At 39.2% G+C, this 13,740-nt stretch overlaps 2 pseudogenes; both read left to right on the forward strand.

Moving 5' to 3' along the window:
- Positions 1–7,494: 7,494 nt before the first annotated feature.
- Positions 7,495–9,727, forward strand: LOC100918860 (annotated as a pseudogene).
- A 922-nt stretch (positions 9,728–10,649) lies between these two features.
- LOC116420660 lies at positions 10,650–11,684 on the forward strand (annotated as a pseudogene).
- Positions 11,685–13,740: the final 2,056 nt, after the last annotated feature.

Genomic DNA, 13,740 nt, shown 5'->3' on the forward strand with positions numbered 1-13,740 from the left:
CTTTAAGACCCAGATTAGCAAAGTGATTTGTCCCTTAAATTGAACTATATAATCTCTCATGGCCCTCTTAGATCTTGTTATTTCATTTGCTCCTCATGCTATCCTTATGATATAGAAAAGAAAGTTATTTTTAGTAACCACTTTTATGGGAATGGGACTAAAAGACCAATTAAATAATTTGGTATTGATTTCTTGAATGGTAGTGATAGTTATTTCTTAGGTGTGTTGGTTCTGTCATCTAGAAAGATTTAGGAGCTCCTCAGAGGTAGGAAACCCTCATTCTCTCTCTTTTTTAATGTCTTTCTGATGTGGACTTATTCTCTTCCCTTGTCAGGAAAAAGCCCAGCCAGGATGTATACAGTGATTGTGAGGATGGAACTCTTTATCAACCTCCATTGTCTACCCATCCCCCAACCTCTATGCATTTCTAAACATCTTTTTGAGATACTGATTAGCCTATTTTTAGACAGGTCTGGGACTTGGTCTACCAGATGCATCCGCCTGATTGCTTGATTCCTCCCTCTGAGTTCCTGCCTTTACTCCCATGGTTTTCTGGAGAAGCCCCTAAAACTCTATAAAAGATTTCTCATAATCGAGATCTTTGCCAAGTCCTTTTCAGGACTAAGGTCACTATGAGGTTACTCTCTTCCCCTTACAGTGTCTTCCCTTTAATGGTGTCTTTCTCCTTACTCTTTCTGACTCTGGTTAGTACATTAAACTCCTCTATGGATTTAACCTGCCAATCAATGTCAAACCCAGGCCTCATAGCATATTTCTTTAATGAATTCTTCCAAGCTTCTTTCCTTGATAATCACTCTATTGCTCTTCCAACTCTATTTCATATTTGCCACTTGTGATGTCTATTCTACCTCCTATTTTGTCTGCCAAAAGATAAGTTTATTTAGGAGATGTTACAAAGAGAATGGCCATTGTGAAGTAGTCATATGTTTACTGCCTCCAAGGCATTGTTACTTATGACGAGGTCTAATAAAGCATGTTTGTAAACTTTCTAGGTTATCCATCAGAGGAGAACACTGGGTAGGAAAGCCTGCTCTACAGAGATTGGTGAAGTAATTGGAGAAAGCATTATCAGTATCCTGAATAGAGGTTATCTTTCTTAAGCAAAATAACTAAGGTATTAGAAGTCAGTAAGAAAGAGAGATACAGAAAGAGAGCCTCCCAGAGCAAGAGAGAGAGATGTACACAACAAGAAAGAAACACACAGCAACAGACACAATGAAAAAGACAGAGACATAGGGAGATTTACAAAATGAGAGAAGCACACAGTGCGTTTCTGTCTTTGTCTCTCTCTTATACACATACATAAACACACACACACACACACACACACACACACACACACACAAAAGCAAGATAGCCAGGGAGCGAGAGGTAGTGCCAGAGAAACACATATACAACAAAAAACCCAAACACAACCACAATCACAACCACAACAAAAAAACAGAACAACAGTTGAAAAAGGAAAAATTATGCTTTACACTTAAGGATTTGGGCTCTTTTTTATCAGTGAAGGTCTCTTACCTGCTTACTTTTGGTTTTTATGGTGAAGTGGTGAGGTAATTGTTGCTGTTCATGAAGAAATGTTCATACAGCTAGGAAGTATTAAGTATCTCAGGTCAGATATGAACTCAGGAACACCTGGTAGCTGAGGGAGGTAATGAACACTTGAAAAACAATAAGACCCATAGAGCTGGCAACACAAATTTTGTTCACAGGAGGAAAGCATAATCTAGTATAGTAAAAGTGCTGGTAGTCCTATAAAAATTTTTTTGATGAAAACCCTAAGAAATGTAGCAAAGGCAGATGTTAGAAAGTCAAGATTATTTGGGGTCTAAAGTCACCGGGGTCTCACAGCCCATGAATAAATAAATGAATAAGACATTTTTAGAGTTGTACTATGTACAATGCACCTTGCTAAGCACTGGTGATGAAAAGTATTCTTGCTCTAAAGGAGCTCATTTTAATAGATACTAAATGCCCTGAAAGTACTTTTTCATGAAAGAAATGGAGGGGTTACTCTGAATTTGTTGGTTTAAAGGCCTCAGGTATCATAGACTATCATAGTAGAAAACATGGTTCTTAAAAATCAAGAGTCCTTATATACTGGACCTGAGTGCAGAAGAGTTTACTTGTACTCTGTCATAGCATTTTCTCACTTCAGTGTAATATTACTTAATATCTTAATGTTATTTAGCTTTGGTCAGAATTAATTGTACAGAGGATACAAATCTTCTATTCCTAGTAGACTGGTAACTTTTATAGAAGTATTCCTTCATGTCTCTACTATATCCACTATCACCATTTTCTTTTTTCTTTTGAAGCATGAGATAGACAGGATATTCCTCAAGTGACATGGGTCAGGCACTGGAGGAGAAATTTCTCAAAAAACAAATGTTATCTCTTTTCTGATTTTAACTTCAATTTTTTTATGCTTTCCTTGTAATTCTTTTGTAAAAATTTTACTGATTGTAAAATATAGATAGTCTTATTTTCCTTCAATGAAGCAAGATGTCTGGGGGAGGAAATTAGAAATGTGTCAACTGCAATGATTTCTCAGTGACAAAACAAGTTGTGTTTAGTGTCTCTTATATAATAAATAAATGTTTTATTTAACATGTATAGGACTACCTGTCATCTAGGGGAGGGGGTGGAGGGAAGGAGGGGGAAAAGTTGGAACAGAATTTTTTCCAAGGGTCAATGTTGAAAAATTACCCATGCATATTAACAAAAACCATATGATTACCTCAAGAGATGCAGAAAAAGCATTTGATAAAATCCAACATCCATTCCTATTCAAAAGACTTGAGAGTATAGGAATAAATGGACTTTTTCCTTAAAATAGTCAGTAGTGTCTATTTAAAACCATCAGCAACTATCACATGTAATGGGGATAAACTGGAACCATTCCCAATTAGATCAGGGGTGAAACAAGGTTGCCCACTATCACCATTACTTTCCAATATTGTATTAGAAATGTTAGCCTTGGAAAAAAGAGAACAAAAAGAGATTAAAGAAATTAGAGCAGGTAATGAGGAAACCAAATTATCACTCTTTGCAGATGATATGATGGTATAGTTAGAGAACCCAGGAGAATCAAACAAAAACCTACTAGAAATAATCCACAACTTTAGCAAAGTTGCAGGATACAAAATAAATCCACAGAAATCCTCAGCATTTTTATACATCACTAACAAAATGAAACAGCAAGAGATACAAAGAGAAATTTCATTTAAAATAACTGCTGATAGTCTAAAATATTTGGAAATCTATTGCCAAGGGAAAGTCAGGAACTATATGAGCAAAACTACAAAACACTTTCCACTCAATTAAAGTCAGAGTTAAACAGAGTTAAAAGATTGGAAAAATATCAAGTGCTCTCCGGTAGGTTGAACGAATATAATAAAGATGACAATACTACCTAAACTAATCTATTTATTTAGTACTTTACCAATTAAACACTCAAGAAAGTATTTTAATGACCTAGAAAAAAAAAAAAAACAACATTCATCTGGAAGAACAAAAGGTCAAGAATTTCAAGAATACTAATGAGGGAAAAAAAAAAAAAAAAGCAAAGGAAGGCAGCCTAGCTGTACGGGATCTAAAACTATATTACAAAGCAACAGTCATTAAAACCATTTGGTACTGGCTAAGAAATAGACTAGTTGATCAGTGGAATAGGTGAGGTTCACAAGACAAAATAGTCAATGACTATAGCAATCTCGTGTTTGATAAACCCAAAGATCTCAGTTTTAGGCATAAGAATTCACTATTTGATAAAAACTGCTGGGAAAATTGGAAACTCGCATGGCAGAAACTAGGCATTGATCCCTATCTAATACTATATCAAGGTAAGGTCAAAATGGATTCATGATCTATACATAAAGGATGATATACTAAACAAATTGGAAGAACATAGGATAATTTAACTCTCAGACCTGTGGAAGAAGAAGGAATTTGTGACCAAAGAAGAACTAGAGACTGTGATGTCCAGGCTAGCTTTCTGTAGTTCCTCTGGAAGGGCCTTGGTCTCATCAGGATAGTCACCACAAAGATGGACAAGAATAGAGTCCAAAGTCTTTATGGTCTCCTTCACAGTCTGTGTCTGTCATAGTCTGATCCAGTCTCCTCCAGCAGTCTGACAGTTTGACAGTCTCAACCAGTCTGAATCTGACTTTGGGACAAAGTCCCAAGTCTCTCAGTCCTTAAACACCCTATTATAATTACATCATTACAGCATACTGATTAGATTGCTAGAGTGAATATATCATATCACACTAGAGTGATTATATCATATCATATTAGATATATGTGAACTAGAGAACCATTATAGCATCAATTCCACTGAGTTAACACCTTGTTTTATATTTCTCCAGAGTTCTGGCCCTCTATAAGAGATCATTATTGATCACAAAATAGATAACTTTCTAATTGTATTAAGTTTAAAAGTTTATACATATATGTATATGTATATATACATACACAAAACTAATGCAGACAAGATTAGAAAGGAAGCAATAAACTGGGAATAGTTTTACATCAAAGGTTCTGATAAAGGCCTCATTTCTAAAATATAGAGAATTGACTCAGATTTATAAGGAATCAAGTCATTCTCCAATTGATAAATAATCTAAGGATATGAACAGACAATTTTAGGATGAAGAAATGAAAACTATAGATTTCTAGTCATATAAGAGGGTACTCTAAATCATTACTGATCAAAGAAATGCAAATTAAGACAACTCATATTCCACTACACACCTGTCAGATTGGCTAAGATGACAGTACAAGATAATGATAAAAGTTGGAGAGGATGTGGGAAAACTGGGACACTGTTACATTGTTGGTGGAGTTGTGAATACATCCAGTCATTCTGGAGAGCAATTTGGAACTATGCTCAAAAAGTTATCAAACTGTGTATAGCCTTTAACCCAGCAGTGTTTCTACTGGGCTTATAGTCCAAAGAGATAGTAAAGGTGGGAAAGGGACCCACATGTGCAAAAAAATATCTGGGGCAGCCCTTTTTGTAGTGACCAGAAATAGAAAACTCAATGGATGCCCATCAATTCGAGAATGGCTGAATAAATTATGTTATATGTTATGGTATGGAATGTTATGGAATATTATTCTTCTGTAAGAAACAACCAATAAGATGGTTTCAGAAAGACCTGAAGATACTTATATGAACTGATGCTAAGTGAAATTAGCAGAACCAGGAGATCTTTATACATGGCAACAATACTATATGATGATCAATTCTGATGGACATGGCTCTCTTCAACAATGTGATGATGCAAACCAGTTCCAATTCTTCAGTGATGAAGAGAGCCATCTACATCCAGATAGAGAACTGAATGTGGACCACAACATAGCATTTTCACTCTGTTGCTTGCTTGCATTTTGTTTTCTCAGGTTTTTTTTTTAAATCTAATTTCTCTTGTGCAGCAAGATAACTGTATAAATATATACACATATATTTGATTTAATATATATTGTAACATATTTAACATGTATTGGACTACTTGCCATCTAGGGGAGGGGAAAAGGGGAAGGAGAGGAAAATATGGAAGAGAAGGTTTTGCAAGGGTCAGTGTTGTAAAATTACCCATGCATATATTTTGTAACTAAAAAGCTATAATGAAAAAAAAAAAAAAAAGAAATTCAAAAAGTGAAGATGGGAATTCAAGTCAGCACGCTCTCTACCCAAGATCAAAATGGCTTAATCCATTCTGAAACTGTTCTTCCAAATCTCCTTTGACTTTATTTTCCCCAAATTTCTTTGTCCTGCCTCAAATTTCCCAACTTTGTTTTTCATCAACTATGGATGATCTCTCACTACTTCTCCTTGATTTTATCATTCAAGCATCCTTTCCCACTTCTCCCCATTCCTGGCCTCTCCCCAACCATTTGTCAAAACAACTCTGTTTTCTCCCTCCTTCTTCTATCTACAAAAATGGCCTCTTTCCAAGATATCCCTCAATGCCATACTTGAATTTTGTCTGCGACCTTTACTCCTTAACAAAGGTTCCTTTTGGCAGCGAGAACACCTCATTGTGATCCTTCACAATCTTTGCACCTCATCTTTGCTTTCCTGAATCTCATCAGGCGACTACATCAGTAGTACCTGGATTAATCTGAGCTCCATCACCCGTGTGTGACCATGGAAAATTCACACCCCGTGCAAGATTCCCCTTCTTCCTTTATAAAAGGAGGGAATTGAACCACATGGCCCCAGTGTTATCCTCAACGACTTCCTGTCACCCACAGAAACACGCGTGTCACAGTGAACGGGAGGAAACAAGCCTTTCTATTGTGCCCACACTGTCCGGCCCTGAGCTAAGTAGTTTACAAGAATCACTTCATTTGATCCAATCCATTAAAATGTGATTGGAACTTTCAAGGGATTCTCTGCTTTATTCAGAGAATAAGGAACCATTAAAGCTTTTAAAGAACAAAAGTACCAACGTTGGAAGGAGAGCTTTAAAAAAAAAAAAAAATCAGTGAGGGAGGAGGTCAGGAATCAAGGAAGACCAAGGAAGACTTCTTACTTTACTACAGGCAGAGTGGCAGGAAGAAGAAGGACGGAAACAGTGTCCCAGCATCCTTTGGGAACGCAGCCTCTGGGAGGACCGAAAAAGTAAAGAAGCGAGCGTGAAGTCTAACTTCCTGCAGGGGGCGTACACTGTCAGTAGCGAGCCGTGTCCCAGCATCCTTCAGGAGAGCACGCCCTGGGAGGCAGGGCCAGAAGGAAAGCAAGAAGCAACCTCTCAGAAGTCTTTGAGAGCCCAGGCACGGGGAGAAAGGCAGGAAGTAAGAAAGCGAGGGGGGTGGCTAGCTTCCTGCAGGGGGCGCACGCTGTCAGTAGCGAGCCGTGTCCCAGCATCCTTCAGGAGAGCACGCCCTGGGAGGCGGGGCCAGAAGGAAAGCAAGAAGCAACCTCTCAGAAGTCTTTGAGAGCCCAGGCACTGGGAGAAAGGCAGGAAGTAAGAAAGCGAGGGGGGTGGCTAGCTTCCTCAGGGGGTGATCGGGGAGCCCCAAACCGCCCTGGGAGGGGGGCCAGAAGGGCAAGGCAACCCCAGAGTTTTGGAGCCCAGGCACTGGAAAGGCAGGAAGAAGGCGGGGGGTGGCTAACTTCCTGCAGGGCACGCTGTCGGCAAGCGGTGTCCCGCATCCTTCAGGAGGAAGCCCCCTGGGAGGCCGGGGCCAGAAGGGGAAAAAACCTCTCAGGTCTTTGAGCCCAGGCACTGGGGAAAAGGCAGGAAGTAAGGCGGGGTGGCTGGCTTCCTGCAGGGGCCCTGTCAGTGGCGGGCCGGTCCCAATCCTTCAGGAGGCACGCCCTGGGAGGCGGGGCCAGAAGGAAACAAAACCCTCTCAAGTCTTTGAGGCCCAGGAGGGAGAAAGGCAGGAGTAAGGCGGGGGGTGGCTGCTTCCTGCGAGGGCAACGTCGGGGAGCCGTGTCCCAGCATCTCAGGAGAGCACGCCCTGGGAGGCGGGGCCAGAAGGAAAGCAAGAAGCAACCTCTCAGAAGTCTTTGGGAGCCCAGGCACTGGGAGAAAGGCAGGAAGTAAGAAAGCGAGGGGGGTGGCTAGCTTCCTGCAGGGGGCGCACGCTGTCAGTAGCGAGCCGTGTCCCAGCATCCTTCAGGAGAGCACGCCCTGGGAGGCGGGGCCAGAAGGAAAGCAAGAAGCAACCTCTCAGAAGTCTTTGGGAGCCCAGGCACTGGGAGAAAGGCAGGAAGTAAGAAAGCGAGGGGGGTGGCTAGCTTCCTGCAGAGGGCGCACACTGTCAGTAGCGAGCCGTGTCCCAGCATCCTTCAGGAGAGCACGCCCTGGGAGGCGGGGCCAGAAGGAAAGCAAGAAGCAACCTCTCAGAAGTCTTTGAGAGCCCAGGCACGGGGAGAAAGGCAGGAAGTAAGAAAGCGAGGGGGGTGGCTAACTTCCCGCCAGAGCCTCACACTCCCTCAGCAGTGAGCAGCTCCCCAAAGACCTTCAGGAGAGGGTGTGCTTGAGGGCGGAAGGAAGGAAGGAAGATGTCTGGCCAGAAGAAGCTTCAGTAGTCGCTGGTGCTTTACGCGGAGGAATCGGAGCCCAAGTCGGACAGGGAGGCTGGAGTGGAAGTGGCTGGAAGGGTGACAGGAGCGGAGGAAAAAGGTGGCTTGGTGTGTGATGTTTTCTTCATCCCCTTCTTCGTAATCATTTTGATCTCTCAAATAGCGAAAAATCATCTCCATAGGCTTCAGACACTCCGAAGGTGCCGATTGGAAGACCAAAAAGCCACAGGCTGATGCCCTAAAAGGGTTTTCAGAACCGGAAAAGAGAGATCCTCAGGAGTTGCTTGCCTCTTTCTTGGAGAGTCAGGAGCCTGTCTTCTTTTTTTCTTTCTTGTATTATTTTTTAAACAATTATAGCTTTTTATTGACAGTATTTTTATGCCTGGGTAATTTTTTATATTATCCCTTGCGCTCACTTCTGTTCCGACTTTTCCCTTCCCTCCCTCTACCCCCTCCTCTAGATGGCAGGCAGTCTTATACGTGTTTAATATGTTATAATATATCTTAGATACAATATATGTGTGCAGAAGGGAGCAGTTCTCTTGTTGCACAGGAAGAATTGGATTCATAAGGTAAAAATAACCTGGGGAAAAAAAACAAATGCAAACAGTTTGCACTCATTTCCTAGAGTTCATTTCTTGGTGTAGCTGATAAGGTCCATCTTTGATCAATTGGAACCGAGTTAGATCTTCTCTTTGTCTAAGATATCCACTTCCATCAGAATATATACTCATATAGTGTTGTTGTTGAAGTGTATAATGATCTCCTGGTCCTGCTCATTTCACTCAGCATCAGTTCGTGTAAGTCTCTCCAGGACTCTCTGAAATCATCCTGCTGGTCATTTCTTACAGAACAATAATATTCCAACCATTCTCCAATTGATGAGCATCCATTCATTTTCCAGTTTCTAGCCACTACAAAAAGGGCTGCCACAAACATCTTGGGGCATACAGGTCCCTTTCTGTTCTTTAGTATCTCCTTGGGGTATAAGCCCAGTAGTAGCACTGCTAGATCAAAGGGTATGCACAGTTTGATAACTTTTTGGGCATAATTCTGGATTGAGGAGCCTGTCTTCTGATGAGATTAACATCCCCCCAGAGCCACCTGGCAAGTGCTCAAGTCACCTCCAGGACAAGATTTAAAAAAAAAAAAAAAAAACTTTGTGAGCAGAAAATAAAGGATGGTTATGAATTACATCATTCAGATGAAGAAGGAATTTTGGAATCCATATTCTATGAGAAGCTTATCCAATATTGTTCAATTGATAAACTTGTCACCTATTATCCCAAGGATATTTTTAATCCCTATAGATGATATGAAGATTTCTACTATAAGGCACTAGCTAAAGCACAGAAGACTGAAATGGACAAATTGTTTTAAGCCACAAAGGAGAGAACAAAAATTGAGTATGTGAGAGGCCCCAAGAAGAGCACCACAAGCAATGCCCCAGTCACAGCCAGTACCAGAGCTCCAACTGCTCAGAAGAGAAAGAGTAAGTGGAATTGTGCTATCCCAGGGACCAAGACAGCCCAGTCTACCATCCTTACCCCAACAACTCTCTTGTCAGCCATCGTCACAGTGACAAACAGTGTTAGTGGCTCCAAAGACATGGTCATCTCAGCTGTGGGTACTATTGTGAAGAAAGACAATCAATGTTAGATACAGAGCTGGACACAATTTTTGTTACGGACAGCTACTTCTGGACCTTGCCACAACTATGAACCCTGGTTGTAAAATGTACCACATACGCTGTCCAGACTGAAGCTTTCCAAAAAAGCTTTCCATAATTGAAAAACATCCTCATTCTTGTCCTAGTGAGAGAATCTAGTGAGAGAGTTTAATCATCTAGAAGGATTCTTGTGCCCATCAGGGTGGTAAAAATGCAAGAGTCAGATATACTACTACTACTAACAACAATAATAACTTTGTAAGGTGCTTAAAGGTTTGCAGAGCACTTTACAAATAGACCGTTTTATCCTCTCAATGATGCTGGGAGGTAAGCTCTGTTGTTCACATTTTATAAATGAGGAATCTGAGGCAGGCAGAAGTTAAGTGACTTGCCTAGTTTCAAATACCTAGTAAATGTGTGAAGTAGGCATAGAACTCCATTCTATTTAAAAATTTCATGTATTTCTTTTCGTTATTTCAAGTTTTTGTATATGTTTCATGCTCTAATTCTGTTCTGCATTGTACTTTTGCCTGTCTTCTGAATGTGTCATATCACCATGCGTTCAATCCACCCTTCACCTCAAGATTCCATGAGGACAGGAGTTACACTTTTATCTTTTTATCCATCTACAATGATTGACTATCACATAATTTTCTGTCTGGATTTGAACTGGGAGAGAATGCTCGGTAAGGAAATGCCCTCCAATGTTTGCAATGTCTACTTCTGATCTTAGACTAGGAACATTGAAAGTTAAAGGACTTACCCAGAATCATTTATAGCCAGGAGGACCATGTAGTACAGGCCAAAGAATGCTGGCTTTAATGTTATGATGTCTGAGTTCACTTGAGCCTTGTCACCTGTGTGACTTTAGCAAATTCACAACCCTGAGGCCTCATTTTCCTCCTACTTAAAATGAACTGGACTTGTTCCATCCGGGCCTATATGTCTATGATGCTGGCAAATATAGCCGCAGGCTGCTTACCACCCATGCCTTTGGTGCTCCATGTGGTAGAATCAGAAGAGGACTTTTGCATCCTGGGCAACAGCTGCAGGTCCCAGAAAAATGCCAGTAAGAATGCAGAAAACCTGTTTTTGCACCAGGCCATGGAGGTCATGGGGGCAGATGAGGCCCAATTCAGTGTGGAAATAACTGTCACAGACAAAGGTATCTGTGGGTAGTCATACTGGCCCTTAAAGCCTCACTTCTTTAATTGTGTCCACATAGGCTTTGAGTGGGACAAGTACAACCAGACTCAATATGACTTTGATACCCTCCCCCCCAAGATTGTGCAAGGCTACAAGTTTAACATCTTTTATTCAGACCTGATAGACAAGAGCCCCACACCTAAATACTCCCTGGAAATATGCCAGGACAAGGACTTTGCTGTCTTATGCTTCCGTGCTGGACCCCCTATGAAAGAAATTAAAGCATTGGGGCAGTCCTTGGGAATGGGCGGATGATTATAAAGTCATGGATATCAATCATCACATTTCTTAAGTTTCTCCTTGGAGAATGGACTGAAGAATTCCATGCCAGAATAGAGCATGGAAAATGCAATATGCAGAGCAAACTGGACAGTACCACTCAGAAACAGAATTCTGAGGTCACTTTTCTGGAAACTCCAAAACAGAATTCTTCCTGACAATATTAAAACAAATCAATAATTGCTATTATTAATGTAATGTTGTAGAGAAAATGGCTGAAGACCAATGAGGCTTTATCTACAGATAGCAAATTGGAAATTCCCCTTGGACAATCGGAATCAGGATAGTTGGTTTCAATGCCAGAAATGATCATATAAAGATTTTTTCCCAGCATGTCAAACATGTTCTGAATGATGAAACACAATGGAAATACATTCAGGGTTTGAAAAGATTACTGACATTTACCAGAAGCACTTCTTGGCAGATCCATCAAAATGTGCAGAGTACAATGCAATGAAATAATTATCCTCTGTGGAGCTATAACTCCAAAGAGAATCTTAATCCTGTGACCTTCTGGGGAACTACTACCAGGAATGATGGGGGAATGAAAAATCTGGTTTGGGGAGCAAATTTTTTTTTACCCATTTGATTTTTGTTTATTTCAAAAGCTGTGTTTGTTGCTTATAACAAATAGGACAATGGACTCTTGATTATTGTATCATGTTTTGAGTTTTTATAGTCCCCAAACAAAATCTAGTACCAAGGCTTATTTCCCCATCATTTAAGCACACAGACAACAATCATTGGACATTCCTATTGGACTTGTTCATGTTTATTGTTCAAATTGTTGGTAAATGACTGAAAAGAAACATTTGATGTTGACTTGTAATTATTTTTGTAAAATATAATACTATTCATTCTACAATTATATTTATACATGAAGAGGAAACAAGAGTTTTTCCTATAAGAATTGTCCCAAACTCAGCATTTTGTTGAAATGAACATTCTTGTTTCAAGAATCTTCAAGCAGTTATTTTCTTGCTTGAAGGCTATTAAAACTTCACATCAGGTGAGATTAACAAGTGAGCATTTATCATCCATATCAAAAATTGCATTATCACAAAAGTATATACCTGATAGTCATAAAATGGTTTCTGGTGAAAAAGAGCCAAATTTGTAACAACATTAATTTAATTTTGAATCTTTTTATAGTGATTACAATAACTTTGAATTGTTCAATTTTAAAAATACATAACTGCATACTTTTTTCTATAATTAGTTCCTAAATGATTTCATATTTGTATGTAATAGATGTTTATACATAACCAAGAATCACTAACCCAACGAAACTGAGTATAATCCTTTGGGGCAGGAGAGGATGTGGGAATGAATATTCAATGAAAAAAGAGTTTTTCAAGCACTCCTGATGAAAAGACCAGAATTAATAAAAAAAGATTTTCAAATACATAAGTCAATATAAGCATAAAAAGATAAACAGAAAAGAGAAATAATAAGAGATTCAATAAGATTAAGCTGTTCACATTCCTACATGAGAAGATGATTTATATTTTTCTCCAATTACATATAAAATAATTTTTACATTTTTTTTAAACTTGAGTTACAGGTTCTTTTTTTCCTCCTCACTCCATCCACCGTTAAGAAGGTCCATGTGAAGTTATTCAGAATATTTCCATAAAAATCATGCCGTGAAAGAAAACCTAGATCTTCCCTACAAAAAAACAAAACAAAACAAAAAAACCTTCAAGGACAATAAGGTAAAAAAGATGAGTATGCTTAAATCTGTATTCAGATGCAATCAGTTTTTTCTCCGAGTATGGTTATGATTTTTCACCATGAGTCTTGGATCATTGCATTGTTGATAATAACAAAATCATTCATAGCTGATCATCCCATAACATTGCTATCACTTTGTACACACTACATTTATTTCACTTGGTTTGAATTCATGGAGGACTTTTCAGGTTTTCCTGAGAGCATTCTGCTCATTTCACATAGAACAATAGGATTTCATCATAATCACTTACCACAATACATAAATTAAAAATCAATTGGAAATAAAATAATTTATTCTTAAAGAATGAGTGGGTCAAGGAACAAATCTTAGAAACAATAATTTTATTGGAGAGAAGGACAATGAGACAACATAATGAAAATTATGGGATGTGGCCCAAGTCATACTTAGGGGAAATTTTCCATTTTTAAATACTTATATCAATGAACTAGAAATAGAGTAAATCATTGAATTGGGCATGCAAGTAAAAAATTAGAAAAAGAACGAATTAAAAATTCCCAGTGACACACCAAATTGAAAATTCTGAAAACCAAAAGAGATTAGTAAAATTGAAATGCCAGGCTCATAAGTACAATACTGGGGAGGAGGGAAAGGGGAAAAGGAAAGAGAAAAGTATAATTTGGGGTTAATAAGATGGCAGGAAATACAGAATTAGTAGTTTTAATAGGGTGAACTCTCCCAAAAAGCAGAAGCAATTAACAGACTGGATTAAAAGCCAGAATCCTACAATATGTTGGTTACAAGAAACACATTTAAAGCAGAATG

Source organism: Sarcophilus harrisii, chromosome 1 (assembly GCF_902635505.1).
Source record: "Sarcophilus harrisii chromosome 1, mSarHar1.11, whole genome shotgun sequence".
NCBI classification, from domain to species: domain Eukaryota; kingdom Metazoa; phylum Chordata; class Mammalia; order Dasyuromorphia; family Dasyuridae; genus Sarcophilus; species Sarcophilus harrisii.